The sequence below is a fragment of the Sorex araneus genome, chromosome 5 (genome assembly GCF_027595985.1).
Source record: "Sorex araneus isolate mSorAra2 chromosome 5, mSorAra2.pri, whole genome shotgun sequence".
Taxonomy (NCBI): domain Eukaryota; kingdom Metazoa; phylum Chordata; class Mammalia; order Eulipotyphla; family Soricidae; genus Sorex; species Sorex araneus.
Window position 1 is genome coordinate 124722003 of NC_073306.1, and position 17092 is coordinate 124739094.

Genomic DNA, 17092 nt, shown 5'->3' on the forward strand with positions numbered 1-17092 from the left:
ATATTTATCAAAACTGGTACAGACACACCTAAGGATATTACAGGTTTGTTTCTAAATCACTGCAATGAAACAAGTGTTGTGATAAATGTGTCCATGCTCTTAAATTTCCCAGTGCATATGGAAATGTATGCTTTCAAGACACTGAAGCCTCTTATGAGTGCAGTTGCATTATATCTAAGTAAACAATGTACATGCCTTAATTAAATGTGGTCCAGAAACACAATGTGAGCACCTACTGCTGGAAAAATGGTGCAGACAGGCTGCTGGGCGCAGGCTTGCCACAAACATTAAATTTGTTAAAAAGCAATATCTTGGAAGCACAATAAAATGAGGCATGCCTGTATTGGAGGCATTTTTATTTTGTTTTGCATAAAAGAAATCTGAGGTGCAACAGTCTAAAAGTGGCTTGGTAGATCTGTACATTCTAAGGGTCCAGGCCTCCATATTTTTGTTACTATCCTTATCTATAGTTCTCAGGGTTAATTCATGGCCCTCAATGGCTGTTGGAGCACCTGTCCTTGGAAGAAAAAAAGGAGAGGCAAAATGGAAAAGGTGAAGCTGAATCATGTCCCTTAAATAGCCTTCCTAGAATTACTGCACAATGCTTCTGCTTACATCATGTTGGCCAGAGCTTGTCCTATGGCCACGTCAAGCCACAAAGAAGGTTGGGAAATAGAGCACTTTATTTTGCTTGCCTGTAGTGCCAACTTAAAAACTGAGGTTTTTGCTACTAAAGAATAGAGAAATTCAACTAGTGGTCTCTGATACAATATCCCACGGAAATCACATCCTAATTTATCATAAACTAAGATAAAATGAGAAGAAAGGAAACTGATTTTCTTAAACTCTGTTTGGGGACCATATCCAGTGATAATCAGCTGCTACTTCCACCTCAGTGCTGGTGTAGAGAGGTCACTCCCAGCAGTGTTTGGGGGAACCACATGATGCCAGGGGATGGAACCTGGGGCTCCTACATGCAAAGCATGTGCTCCAACCCATTGAACTATCTCTCCAGCTTTTTTAATATTTAGGGGGCTGGAGAGATAGTACCTCAGGCATAGTTCTTGCCTTCAATCCCTAGTACCCCATATGGTCCTCCAAAGCACGCTAAGAGTGGTGCCTGAGCACAAAGCCAGGAATAAGTGCCTGAGCATCACTGAGTCACTGTCACTGTCACTGTCATCCCATTGCTCATCGATTTGTTCGAGCGGGCACCAGTAACATCTCTCATTGAGAGACTTATTGTTACTGTTTTTGGCATATCCAATACGCACGGGTAGCTTGCCAGGCTCTGCCTCGAGGGCTCTATACTCTCGGTAGCTTGCCAGGCTCTCCAAGAGGGGCGGAGGAATTGAACTCGGGTCGGCAGCATGAAAGGCGAACGCCCAACCGCTGTGCTATTGCTCCAGCCCCATCACTGAGTATGACCACAAAAAACTATATTTATATACATATAATCAGGTTATTATCTTTTTGTTTGTTTGGGGGCCACACCTGGTAATGCTCAGGGGTTACTCCTGTCTCTGCACTCAGGGTTCACTCCTGGTGGTGCATAGGAGATCATATGGGGTCAGGGATTGAACATGCAAAGCAAGTGCCCTATCTACTGTACTATCACTTCAGCCACACCTAAATCAGGTTATTACAAAGGTATAATTCATGCACAAATTGTCTTCTACAGATATTCAATGGGAAAATATTTAATGTTTTTGTGCAGCTCTCACCACAATCCACTTCTTTTAGGTGTTTTAGGTTTTTTGGGGGGTTTTGTATATTTTTTTACTTTCTGGGTCACACCTGGTGATGCTCAGGGGTTACTCCTGGCCCTGCACTCAGGTATCACTCCTGGTGGTGCTCAGGGGACCATGTGGGATGCTGGGTATCAAACCCGGATTGGCCATGTGCAAGACAAATGCCCTACCCTCTGTACTATGGCTCTGCCCCTCCAATCCAGTTTTAAACCATTTCTGTCTCTCACCAGAGTTCCTTTCTTCCCTTTGCCTTCAATGCTTACTCTTACATCTAGGCCCAGGCAAACATGTACTTTCTTTTTCTTTCTGTATTTTTATCTTTCGTAGAAACTGCATATATATAGAATAATACAGATACACTCTTTTGTGTCAGGCTTATTTCACAATGTCTTTGAGATTCATGTATGTGGTTAGAACCTACTGATGGTTCACTTTCTTTTGTTACTTAATAGAGTTCTATTGTATACCCATTTCACCTTATATTTGTTTTTATTTTTGTTTGTTGGGGCCATACCTGTTCAGGGGTTACACTTGGCACTTCATTCAGGAATTACTTCTGGCAGTGCTCAGGGGACCATATGGGATACCAGGGATCAGACCCAGGTTAGCCACATGCAAGATAAGCAACCTACCTGCTGTACTATCCATTCTCCCTTCTGTTTATCTACTCACCAACTGATGGGCCTTTGGACTATTTCCACCTTAGGAATGTCATGAATAACACTGCTATGAACATTCACATTTACATTCAAGTCTTTGTGTGGACAAATGTTTTACTTTCTCTTGTGTAGATACCTAAAGAAGCTTGGTTAAAATGAAACACATTCAGGGGCCAGAGAAATAGTACAGGAATTTACATTTGACCTTGCATGCTGCGGACCCGGTTTCTATTCCTGGTTCCTCATGGTCCCCCAAGCACCACTGGGAGCATCCTGCAAAGTCAAAATTGCAAGTATACCTCCAACACCACTGGGTGTGTCCCCCGCCACACCGGAAAACTAAATTTAAGAACAAGAGAAATAGTACAGGGGTTAAAGCATTTTATTTGCATGACTGGGCCCAGTGTGATCCCCGGCACCACATACAGCCCCAGCACTGCCAGGAACAGCCCCTCAGCACAGAGCCAAGAGTAAACCCTGAGCACCTGCAGGTGTGATCCAACCTAAGCAAAAACTAACTCAATTCATTTGTCGAAAGGACCTTTATCAATGCATTGGGCAGTCCTGGGTACCAGAGATAGCATAACATCAGGGGTAACATCACAGCAGTGAAAAGGTCCTCAAGGAGTGGCACAAGGTGCTGTGGAAGCCTGTTCTGGGAGGATCTCCGTCAGTCAGAGAGATCAGAAAAACTGAGGTCTACAGTATGGAAGAACTTACTACCTCAGTGCGGTTGCCCTTCAAAGTAATACATTTATGGGGACATGCACTTCTTTTCTTTTTTTTCCTTTTCTTTTCTTTTCTTTTCTTTTCTTTTCTTTTCTTTTCTTTTCTTTTCTTTTCTCTTCTCTTCTTTCTTTTCTTTTCTCTTCTCTTCTTTCTCTTCTCTTCTTTCTCTTCTCTTCTCTTCTTTCTCTTCTCTTCTCTTCTCTTCTCTTCTCTTCTCTTCTCTTCTCTTCTCTTCTCTTCTCTTCTCTTCTCTTCTCTTCTCTTCTTTTCCTCTTTTCTTTTCTTCTTTTTCCCTCCCCTTCCCTTCCGTTTGTGATGATTGCTAGTGTGAGTGTATGTTCTGATTGTAATGCTCACCCAAGATTACACATTTCAGTTGTGGCATTCACACACCTGCTCGCCAGAGATTACACCAGGGCCACAGTGTCCGCACACTTAATTGTTATGCTCACAGTGGGTCACACGCTTTGGCTGTGGTGCTCATACACACCAGACTGTGGTGCAGCAGAGAGTTGTGGTGCCAAGGGTCTCACAGGTGTCCAGATGGGCTGTGATCAGCATATGTGAGCAGCAGCAAGTGCTGAACCCACATCCTAATGTTTGCAAGGTGGGTGCTTTTGCCCCCAAGCCATCCCATGCCCTCATACACTTAGGCTCTTGCCAACAATTCTGAGACAGTTTGTAGGCGTTTGGTTCAGATAAAATCCCTGTGTTGTAACCTCTCAGACTTCTTTTTTGTTTGTTTTCTGATTAGACCAAAGCCAATATAAGAAGCTGCAGAAGAAAATCAACTGTATCCCTTCAGAATCACATCTCACTTACTGCCGGAAAATGGTATTCCCCAGCCAGATCACGAACCTTATTCCCCAGAGATGACTGTGAGTAGTTTGTGGTGCTTGTGCAGAGAGTAGCTATAAAAGAAGGAAAGTGGACATCAGTGTTATTCTCATTCTCAGCCCCCAAACTGGATGCAGTAATTTGCCACTGAGAAGTTCCCGAAAGTGACCCACAGTATTGAGATATAGCTGCCAGTGAAGTGAAGAATGGACCAAACATGATGACCTCTCAGTGTCTGTGTTGCAAGCCATAATGCCCAAAAGTAGAGAGAGAGTATGGGGAATATTGTCTGCCATAGAGGCAGGGGGAGGGCGGGAAAGGGGGGGTATACCCGGGATATTGGTGGTGGGGAATGTGCACTGGTGTTTGATCATTGTGAGATTGTAACCCAAACATGAAAGCTTGTAACTATCTCACAGTGATTCGATAAGATAAAATAAAATAAAATAAAATAAAATAAAATAAAATAAAATAAAATAAAAGAATGTGTGTAATGTCTCTATGCCTAGGACAAACCTGGACATGACTTGTTAAGCCCACGGGCCTCGGGGGCTGGTATATCTGGTTCGAAGCCCACTGGTGGTGTCAGGAAACTCACAGATCCCTGAATTCTGATGAAAGGTCTGTTCTGTGATTCAGTGGTTCATATGACCTACCTAGCATGTAGTAAATGTGCAACCAACAGTTAATTGCCTCTTTATCATGACATCCTTTCTCTGATCCTCATTTTCCCATGTCCCATGCAGAACTTCCTGCCTTCTCTTGGCGTTGCTCTGAGTGAAGTAGCTTCATTGCATTGATTTGTCTGAAGTCAAGCTCTGTTCTTGCCTGTGGCCTGAGGGGCCTTCTTCTGTTCTTTAGAGTTCCTTCTGCTGACATGTGATCTCTAGCCCTTCTATATTAATCATAGTGGTTAAACGCTTAATGAGCTGCAAAGCTCTCACCCACAGTCACTCACAACTACGCTTTTGATTTTATTGTTGTTGGACTTTTGGAGGGGTCACACGCAGAGGTACTGGGTGAGTATGGGGATAGTTCTGGAGGTGCCTGGGGACCCTAGAGTGCCGGGGATCAAACCCAGTTCTTCTATATTTACTCAGTCCCTTGAGTTCTCCTCAGTCCCTAGTCCTTTGATTTTTCTTAAATCTTGGTTTATACATATGAATGACTGTTCACTTTCAGTAACTGTGATTTATGGAAAGTCACACTTCAAATGTTCCTGGGAAGGATTTTTTAAAATACATTGGTCACCCTATTCTGAAACAGCTCCATAAATCCTTCGTTCTCATTCAGCAGTGTACCTTCCTATAGCAACACAATTTTAACTGTAAAAACTTCTTAACCCCAGACTTGTTACCAGGCCTCAAGTTATTCTGGAATCCTCTCCCTTATGTATGCAATTCATATCAAATCAAATCAGCATTACTGACCAACTTAGGAGACTACCATCTGCAAATTAAAAAGAAAAAAAAAAAGCAACGATTTTTTTTTTTTTAATTTAGGGGTGGGTTCACACCCGGTGATACTCAGGAGTTTCTCCTGGCTCTGAACTCAGGAATCACTCCTGGCAGTGCTCGGGGGACCATATGGGATCCTGGGAATTGGACCTCGGTTGGCTGTGTGCAAGGCAAATGCCCTACCCTCTGTACTACTGCTCCAGCCCCAAGCAACACTGTTTTAGACTTAAGGAATAAAGCACTACTCTTTTTATTTATTTATTCATTATTTAATTAAATTTTTTAAAAAATTGGATAGCATACAAGAATATTTTATTTTATTTTATTTATTTGCTTTTTGGGTCACATCCAATGATGCTCAGAGGTTATTTCTGGCTTTGCACTCAGGGATCACACCTGGTGGTGTGGGGACCATAGGGGATGCTGGGAATCGAACCTGGGTCAGCTGTGTGCAGGGCAAACACCCTACCTGCTGTGCTATTGCTCCAGCCCCAAGAATCTTTTATTTTAAATAAGCTGATGAGTAAGTTTATTTCTATTTTCAATCTTGATTGCCCCTTGTCATATAACATAATATATTTACAGAGCACTGCTCTTTTTCTTCCTTCCTTTTTTTTTTTTTTTTTGGCTTTTTGGGTCATGCCCAGCCATGCTCAGGGGTTACTCCTGGCTATGCAACTCAGGAATTACTCTTGGCAGGAGCACTGCTCATTTTAAAATGATCTCCATGCTGGGATTTAAAGTCTTATGTTGCTCCCTTCTCTAAAAAGTAAGACTGATTTGTGTAATCAAGAAGTCATTACCGAAATGATTAGACTAGGGTCAGAGTGATAGTACAGAGAGTAGGATGCTTGCTTTGCATGTAGCTGACTGAGATTTGATCCCCAGCATCCCATAGGGTGCCACACACCCAACAGGAGAGATCCCTGAGTGCAAAGCTAGGAGTAAGCCCAGAGCACTGCCAAAAACAAACAAAAAAACAAACCAAAACAAAAAAAAAAAACCAAAATGACCAGACTAGAGAGAGAGATAGGTCAATGGACTGAGTGTTTGCTTTGCATATGGGATGCCTGGGACCAATCCCTAGCATCACATGATTCCCCCAGCATGGATGACGATCTCTGAGCCCATGAGTACCATTGGCTCAATATGGCCCAAAATATAAAACACAGTATGACTTCCAAGGCAAGGCATACTTAGTATGAGGGATCGTTTGCATCTGCCTTGCCTTCTGGGATCTTTTGCAATGGGAAAGCAAGTTGACATTATGAGAATCCTCAGCAGCACCATTGAAAATTCAATGTGAGAAGCCTGAGGTCTCTTGTCAATCTGTATGAAGGGGCCACATTGGAATGGGTCCTCCAGCCCTGGTAAAGTTTTTAATGAAATTACATCCCTGAGCTTTGTCTTGAGGCTAACCTCTTGAGAGACCCTTTTATTTTTATTTATTTATTTTTTAACTTAAATGTAAGCGTTTATTTCTCACTATTTGGAGGAACTGATAAGTCTAAGGCTAAGAATTTGATTAAGTCTAAGATCAACCCCATGGGAGAAACCCTTTTAACCACCTAATTAAGCCACTCTCCAATTTCTGATTTACAAAAACTATGTGAAATCATTCATGTTTATTATTACAGATTCTTAGCTTGGTGGCACAACAACAGATAATAAATAAGATACTTAGAATTTCCTAGATGACACTCATTATTTATTTTCTGATATGTAAAGCATGCTTGATCATTGTATAAGCTTGCCCACATTTTAAGTGTTTTCTCAACATACAGTCTGCATTCAGATATTTAAAATGGCTTCATTGCTCATTTCAGTTCCACTCAGAAAACAGGTATTGACTACCTGTTCTATAACCTATTAGTAATAGAAAATACAGATAAATCATTAGCAATTTGAACCAGACTGATAATGGTAAGCTGCATTTACCCATCTAGTTCCATTTGTTATAAATTATTCTTAAGCTTCTATTGCTGTAGGTGAAACTCTGGATGCAAGAAAGTCCAATTCCAACTGCTCTTTTGGAGATTATTTTGGGACCACACCCAGTGGTACTCAAGGCTTACTCCTGGCTTTTCGATCAGGGATCACTCCTGGCAAGCTCAGGGACCATAAGGGGTGCTGGGGATCGAACCAGGTCAACCACATGCAAGACCAGCACCCTACCTGCTGTACTATCACTCCCGGCCCCTTCAATAGCTTTTCTATAGATGTATTGCCTTCCAAATTCATATACTAAAATCTTTCATAATGCGATGACTTTTATAAGGGTTTTTTTAGTGGGTTACAAAATTTTGAGGTAGGAGACCACATGAATGCAGCTAAGGTCCTTATAAAACAGACCTTAGTGAGTTCCTTTGCTGCTTCTGCCTTGTGAGGGACAAATGAGAAATGACGATGAACATGAACTAGACACTATTTACTGGCACCTTGATCTGGGCTCATTGTCTTTGGAACCATGAGAAATAAATGTTGCTTAAGACACCTTCTCCCTCTCACCCCCCTCCCTCTCTCTCTCTTTTCTCTCTCTCTCTCTCTCTATATATATATAATACATAATATATTTCCTACATATATCTACACACATGCATATATACACACTTACATGTATATATTTATAACAGCCCAGATGGAATAATATGCATTTCGTTTGCTTTTTCCTGGAATTCTAGAACATTCTAGAAGGTAATCAAATTGTAGAGAAGAATGTCCCTCTAGTAAATAAACAAAGGACAGTTACATTGATAATTCAAGTTGGTTAATATTTGTCAAACACAAGTACCAGGCCCTGTTCGTTCTGTTTTATGTACATTGATTTGATTTTCAGGAGGCATACCCTCCTATACAGTTGGTAAAACTCAGGTATATCACTGGAAAGAAGGTAGTAGAACCTTGAGCTATTGCCATCTTTCTTTATTAGCCATAGGACCAAAGGATGAACTTGGCACTGACTGCTATCCCCACTGAAATTCATCTCAGTGACTTGGGTTCCCTGGGCTCTTGATTCAGGTAACACAAGTAAAAACAAAGTTTTGATCTTATAGAAGGAAAAGTGAAAAGAAAGCAGGTCAAAAAAGACATACAAACAAAAATATCCTCACGACTGCACTGCACCGCACTGTCATCCTGTTGCTCATCGATTTGCTTGAGCGGGCACCAGTAACGTCTCCATTGTGCAATTTGTTGTTACTGTTTTTGGCTTATCGAATGAATACGCCACGGGTAGCTTGCCAGGCTCTGCCATGCGGGCGGGATACTCTCCGTAGCTTTCTGGGCTCTCCGAGAGGGGTAGAGGAATCGAACCCAGGTCGGCTGCATGCAAGGCACACACCCTACCCACTGTGCTATTGCTCCAGTCTATCCTCAGGACATAGATAAATATATGTGTCTTAATGTTCACTGGATACAGAAATGAAAATAACTCTTCCTGGGTGGTATTGATGGGTGCACACAGTTTGAAGGTCTCTAGTACACTTACAAGTAGTTTAGATGGTCATTTCTGTGTTATATACATTTATTTTATTATTTTTTTTTGTTTTTTAGGCTACACCAAGCTGTGTTCAGGAATCATTCCTGGCAAGACTGGAGAACCATAATTTATGCTCAGATTCAAAACTGGGTCAGCCACAGCATTAAACCTTGGTTAAGGCAAGTGCCTTCCCTACTGTACTATTTCTTTGTCCCATTTTTAGGTATTTTATTACAATAAAAAGTGAGGGGCAAGATGGGGAGACTAGATGAATAACTACAACTTCAGTTGATTGGCTTGGTTGAAAACAGTGGCTCTCAAAATGTAGTTCCTGAACCAACAGCAGCATCTGGGAACTGGGTTCAATGCCATATTCTTGGGCAACAACTCAAGCCAGCTAAGGGAAACAGTTTAGGGGGAGAGCAGCATGTTCGGGTCTGAGATATATTAAGTTAGGGGACATAGTTTGGCAAAATATAGGTTGTATATGTAACTCCCAAACCTAATGCCCTCTTGGTGTAGTGCCAGTCCTGAAGTCTGAAAACAATAGTAACTTTTCCTCATTCCAGCCCAAAGGAAATTCAACCATCCATTCCACATAGCATGGAATAATGCAAGAATCTTTCACATGCCTAAGATGCACCCAGTCAGTTGAGATTTCTGGGGTCGGGTGGGGGTTACCCACATAATCTAACTTGAAGATGTAGATGAAATGCCTACTTTGTTGGATGAGATCAATTTTGGGAAAAGACTGGAAAAGATCAGAAGGGTGGGGGTAAGTGGAACCCTACCCCTGGTGATTCTCGGGGATTACTCTTGGCCCTGCACTCAGGGATCATTCCTGGAGGGGTTTGAGAGAATATATGGGGTGCTGGGAATCGAACCCGGGCACATGCAAGGCAAGTGCCCTACCTGCTATATTACCTCACCGGCCCAACATAGCTAAACTCTTTGTGTATTATTTATACATGTCTTAGTGATGGTAAGTACCCATATCTACACGTCAGTGGCTCACTTTGTTCCAGCAACAGTGCCTTCAAAATCTTTTATCTTGATAGGATATTACGACTGCTGAGGAATGACACATCCAATATCAGACTGCCAAATGGTCATAGGGAATTACAAGGACATGTCCCTCTCCATCAGTTTTTAAAATGTTCTTTTGACTAAGGTTCTGACTTTCCAACTACAGCACACTTGCTATTAAATCTTTCTTGGGAAATTTTGATGAAGTGTGTCCTATGCCCCAAAGGGCTCATTTTAAGCTCCATGAAGAAGAATCAGCACATGTGGGTCACCCAGCACATGGACCGTATCTGCAGATGTCTGGTCTACCAAGCCTGACTCCAGCAACTTCATCTCCATTGAAAGGTGAGCCCGTCATGAAACCAGTTTTCATGTAGCTGTGCTTGGTTCTCAGTGGTCTTTTTTTTTTTTTTTTTTTTTTTTTTTTTTTTTGCTTTTTGGGTCACACCTGGCGATGCACAGGGGTTACTCCTGGCTATGCACTCAGGAATCACCCCTGGCCGTGCTCAGGGGACCATATGGGATGCTGGGATTTGAACCCGGGTCGGCCGCGTGCAAGGCAAACGCCCTACCTGCTGTGCTATCTCTCCAGCCCTGGTCTTTTTTTTTTTCTAATTTTTTTTTCTTTTTGGGTCACACCCGGAGATGCACAGGGGTTACTCCTGGCTCTGCACTCAGGAATTACTCCTGGCAGTGCTCAGGGAACCATAGGGGATGCTGGGATTCGAACCCTGATTGGCTGCATGCGAGGCAAACGCCCTACCCGCTGTGCTATTGCTCCAGCCCCTCAGTGGTCTTGTCTTGATGGGTGTGCAGCTAGTGATTTGTCACGGATCATGGAGAAAGTTCCACCACCTAAAGTAATTTCCTCTGAACAAATAAATAAGTGACAACAGCTATTCTTATAGTAATGTCATTCCTCTTCATCTGTATTCTGATATGCTCTCCTGGACACAGAGCAGGAAGTGACCTTTTAGCTGCTCTCTGGGAATGTCACACAGCCCACAGCTCCCATATCTGTGTCTCGGCCTGTGGTAGAGACCATTACAAGCTCTGACAACTACAAATTGTGGTGGAGTTTGTGACTGAGTGGTGATTGTATAGTTATTGCTATTCATGCTTCTGAATCAGTAGTAGATATCTTTTCCCATTTTATTAATAGTAGCTCTGAGGGGAAAGGACAGTGCAGGGAACCCTTGTGGTTAAAAATAAATTAAGGGGGCTGGACTGATAGCACAGCAGATAAGGTGTTTGCCTTGCATGCGGTCAATCTGGGTTCGATTCCCAGCATATGGTCCCCTGAGTACCGCCAGGGGTAATTCCTGAGTGCAGAGTCAGGAGTAACCCCTGTGCATCGCCAGGTGTGACCCAAAAAGCAAAAAAAAAAAAAATCTAAAGGGGTGGAGAGATGGTACAGTGGATAGGGTGTTTGCCTTGCAAGCAACTGACCCAGGTTTGATTGTGGCATCCCATATGGTCCCCGAGCATTTCTAGGAGTGATTCCTGAGTGCCAAGCCAGGAGTCACTCCTGAGCACTGCCAGGTGTGGCCCAAAGCCCAAAAACAAACCAACAAATAAGTAAATATAAAAATAAAATTTTTGTTATTGTAAAGGCAATGTTTTGTTGCTGGTTTTGCTTTTATTTTTTGGTTGTTTGGTTTGGTTTGGGGCCACACCCAGTGATGCTCAGGGCTTACTCCTGGCTCTGTGTTCAGAGGTCACTCCTGGAGGGGCTTTGGAGACCAATGGGATGCTGAGGATTGAATTTGGACCTGCTGCATGCAAGGCAAGCGCTCTGCCCACTGTACTATCTCTCCGGTCCCTAATGGCAATATTTGAGAATTTTAATTGGCTTTTAAATTTCAAGATACTTTTGTGACCATCACACACAAATATTTGTAGTACTATTTGTAGTACTATTTGTCTGACTTCCCAGGACGTAAAAATAAACCTAGACTGTGAAGTGTTAAGAGTTTTATCCAAACCACACTGGGGAGAGGTGTTTGTGGGGGGCGTGCCTTGGGAGGCTGCAGTATAGTTAAAAGATTAGAGACAAAGAATGTAAAGATATCTTATGAATGACTGTAGTCAGGTAGTTGTATAATGTATAAATTGACCTGTGAGTGATCGGTGAATGAATAGGTATTCAAATGGATAAATGGAGTTAATGAAATTAAGATAGATGGCTGCTAGGGCAGTCTAAATGGATGGTAGACAAGTGGTTAGGTAGGTAAGTGGATATATATATGTTATATGTGTACATATATATAACATATATGTTAACAAGGACGATGGGGTAGAAGGAAAGAAGGAAGGAAAGAAGGAAGGAAGGAAGGAAGGAAAGAAGGAAGGAAGGAAAGAAGGAAGGAAGGAAGGAAGGAAGGAAGGAAAGAAGGAAGGAAGGAAGGAAGGAAGGAAGGAAGGAAGGAAGGAAGGAAGGAAGGAAGGAAGGAAACAGATATGTGGATGAGTAATGGATGAACAAATTTTTTTTCTTTTTTTTTTCTTTTTGGGTCACACCCAGCGATGCTCAGGGGTTACTCCTCGCTTTGCACTCAGGAATTACTCCTGGCGGTGCTTGGGGGACCATATGGGATGCCGGGGATCGAACCTGGGTCAGCCGCGTGCAAGGCAAACGCCCTACCCGCTGTGCTATCACTCCAGCCCCTGGTTGAACAAATTTAAGGATTCTTAGATAACCACAAACATGAACTAATGAATGAATGGATGACTAAATGCATGAACGGGTAAATTTTATGGCAGAGAGAATAATAGCCTTCAAAGATAGTCATATCTTAATCCCTGAGACTTGTGATTATGTTAGAATATGTAGCGAAAGAGTATTAGGATTGCTAAACCTCTGACCTTGAAACAGGTGGATTTTTCTGGGTCGCCTGGGTGTGCCCAATGTAGTCACAAATATTCTTATGAAAAGAGCGCAGGAAGGACAGAACCAGAGAGATTTGAACATGCTACACTGCTCAGGTTTTTTGTGCAGTGTCAAGGATGAACCCAGGGACTCAGATACGCAGGACATGTGCTCTAAGCTGAGCTGCGTATCCCCAGCCAACTTCTTGCTGAGTTTAAAGTTACAGAAAAGAGACCTGAGTCCAGGACTGTAGATGAGCTTGGCAAGCTAGGAGAGCAAGAAGCAGATTCCCGCTGGGGTTTCCAGAAAGACTGCAGCTCTAACACTTCAATTTTAACCCTCTCAGGGCCATTTTGTCCTTCTGAACTCTGGAACCATCGGATCAAACTTGTGTTGTTCTAAGCCACTAAGTCGGTGCTAAGCTCAATGGACTGAGTACATGGTTGACTAAGGAGGTCCAGATTTGAATCTCCATACTACATGTGCCCTGCTTGCTGAGCATGGCTAAGAACCATGGCCCCCTATGAGCACAGAGCTGGAAGTAGCCGCCAAGTACTACTGAGTACAGCACTGAAAAATAGAAACAAAACAGCTAACAAATATCATCATCATCATCATCATCATCATCCCATTGATCGTGGAATTACTCGAGCAGTCTCAGTAACATTTCCATTTGTCCAAGCCCTGAGATTTTATTTTTTTAATTATAATTATTATTATTTGGGGGGGTGCGTCACACGCGGTGATGCACAGGGGTCACTCCTGGCTCATGTAGTCAGGAATCACTCCTGGCGGTGCTCAGCGGACCATATGGGAAGCTGGGATTCGAACCCTGTTAGGTTGCGTGCAAGGCAAGTGCCCTACACGCTGCGCTATCACTCCAGCCCCAAGCCTTGAGATCTTAGAAGCCTCTCTCTACTCGTCCTTCCAACGATGCTAACAAATATATTCACAAATAAATCAAGGGATAGAAGATAGATGCTTGGCCAACTAAATAGATAGATGATAAATGGATAAACCACAAATAGATGGTTGGTGAGTGGATGAATGGAAGGATGGTTAAATAAGATAATTCTGGCCTTTTCTGCCGCCGCGCGAGATCGACCCCAGAGGCAACTGAACTACTTTGGACACGAGCAGCGTCCCCAAAATGCCTCCAAACTGTGTGCTCGGAGCTACTGGCCCAGGCGCCGCCAGCGGGGTATGGTCTTTTCTCTCTCAACTCTTTCTTTTTGAACGCAGCGAGGCAACAGCCGGTTTTTAGACTATGCAGGAAGCTCGGGAAAGCCGATGGGGCGGGACTTCCGGATCCGCCCTGTGCCGATATTTAAGCACAGAGCCATGTGGGGACGCTCCTTTCTGCCGCCGCGCGAGATCGACCCCGGAGGCAACTGAACCACTTTGGACACGAGCAGCGCCCCCAAAATGCCTCCAAACTGTGTGCTCAGAGCTACTGGCCCAGGCGTCGCCAGCAAGTGATGCAATTACCAAAAGAATTTTCCCTGGACTTCATATAGAAATCCAAAAACCACGCTGCTGAGACCTAATATCTCTTGATTGTCAGCAACGTGTAAATGTTCCTTTTTAGCAGGGCTTACTGTGGGGGGAAACTCCAAACAATAGTACTGAGTTTTTTGTCGAAGGGTAAAAGATTGTAGTGATAGAATTTTAGGCAGAATTTTCCCTGGACTTTATATAGAAACCCAAAACCGCGTGGCCTCTGCCGTGGCTGCTCGACCTAATGTCATCTAATCATCAGCAATATGAAATGGTTCCTTTGTAACGGGTTGGACTTTGGGGGGAGCATAATAGGGTTAAAGTTTGTAGTGACGTGTAATTTCTGGCTGTACTTTCCCTGGACTTTATGCAGAAATTCAAAGCCGCGAGGCCACTGCCATGGCCGTGCGACCTAATGTCATTTAATCATCACCAATATGAAATGGTTCCTTTTTAACGGGTCGGACTTTGGTGGGAAATCCTAACAAGAATAGTAAGTCTTTTGCTGAAATATTGAAGGCAATCAAAGTGGTAGCCATCTCTATAGACTGAACTAAGCCATATCCCCACGCCGGCTGAGAAGAAATATCCTTCTTTCTCGGGAAGAAACGTGGCGTGGCGTTAACCATAGTATGATGTCCATTAAGTGGACACGGACCTGGTGGCGTGGGAATGGGATACAAGGGAATAAATTATTATGTACTTGGAACAGCGGGAAGCTGGTGGAATCTCGAGCCGGGGCCGATACCAGTGTACTACTTTTGGTTCCAGAAACTGCTTGCAGACATTCTACCAGACTATCAACTAAGCCAGAGCCCCACGCCGGCTGATGACGGGAAATAACCATCTTTTTCGTTTTTTTTTCCCCTTTGTCAGGCAGCGTGGTGATTACTAAACAGGCGTGAACTCGGTGGCTCGGGACGAGGGGGGGAAAAAAATAGAAAAGTTATGTAACAAACAGCGGGACTTAATATCTCTACATTCTCAGCAATGGAGAGCTATCAAATGCTTCCTTGACAGTAGGACTGTCTTTTCTTTTTTTGGGGGAAACCCTAGCAACAATAGTGAGTTATGTGTTGAAACATGGACTGTAACCAAGATAAAGCGTAAATGAAGTGAAACTTATCACTTACAAGGGTGGGGACTGGGGGGGCGGGAGGGGGCGGGAGGTATAATGGGGTGGTTGGTGATGGAATATGGGCACGGGTGAAGGGAAGGGTGTTTGAGTATTGTATAACTGACATAATCCTGAGAACTATGTAACCCTCCACATGGTGATTCAATAAAATTTAAATTAAAAAAAAAGATATAATTCTGGTTGTTTGGAGGAAGATATGACTTGTTTCTCTAGGGCTGGATCTAGAAGACAGCAGGTGAGGCAGACCCAGTTTCCATCCCTGGCACCACATATGGTTCCCCTGAATCCACCATGGACACAGAGCCGAGAGTAAGCCCTGAGCACAGCGAAGCAGAACAAATTAAACTCGTTTCTTCTAAAGCCAAAAACAAACCAAACTTCTGTCTATAGTCTACACACTTTGACCCCAAATGTATGGGGTTTTCCTCTTGTGGAGGAGCTCTGGCACCTTCTGAAGTTAGTGTAGCCCCCACAAATGAAGGGGCAGTCCTCACAAGACTGCTCCCTACCTCAGAATTCAATCCCATGTGCCCATGTGCTGTGTCCCAGGTTACCCATCCTTTTCTCTATCTTGTCTACAAATTGGTAGGGGGTGGGGGTGCAAAGACCTTTCTACAACTCTATTTGGCTCACATAACTTAGGGAAATGCCTTACCTATGTCGACATGCTTATTATAAAAGATATGCATGAACAACCAAGTGAAGAGTTGTCTGGGGAGACTTCTAGAACAGTGCTGATGCAGGAAGTTTTGTCCCTGCGGAGTTTGAAGGTATACTACCTTCTGGGTTTTTTTTTTTTTTTTGCTTTTTGGGTCACACCCAGCGATGCACAGGGGTCACTCCTGGCTCTGCACTCAGGAATTAACCCTGGCGATGCTCAGGGGACCATATGGGATGCTGGAAATCGAACCTGGGTTGGCCACGTGCAAGGCAAACGCCCTACCTACTGTACTATCACTCCAGTCCCCCTTCTGGGTATTTTAATGACCTCACTAATCTTCGAATCTCTCTGAATCCCATAATTTAAGGATTTTTATGGAAGGTTTCAAATGTAGGCAGAGGCTGAAAACAAGGCTGAAAGTTTCAAGCTCCTAATTTGGGGGGTTTGTTTTCGGGTTTGTGTTCAGGGCTTACTCCAGCTCTGTGCTTAAGGATCTTTCCTGGTGGTGCTTGGGGAACCATTTGGGGTGCTGGGGATTGAACCTAGATCAACTGCCTGCAAGGTTACACCCTGCCTACTGTATTATATCTTTGGGCTCTAAGCTCTTAATTTTTGCTTGTGTTTTTCAATCACCCTCCCTATCCTAAAGCTCTTAGTAACTCCCTAGAATCACCTCTTTAGAACAAAATATGATCTTACTACTTGGTAATTTCAGGGGATTTATAAACTTTGTATAAAACTTTCTTTTTTGTTGTTGTTGTTTTGTTTTTTGGCCTTTTGGGTCATACCCAGCGATGCTCAGGAGTTACTCCTGGCTCATGCACTCAGGAGTTACTCCTGGCGGTGCTTGGGGGACCATACGGGATGCTGGGATTTGAACCCGGGTTGGCCGCATGCAAGGCAAACACCCTACCTGCTGTGCTATCGCTCCAGCCCCTGTATAAAACTTTCTGAACACAACACTGCATCACTCAGGAAATAACTAATGTC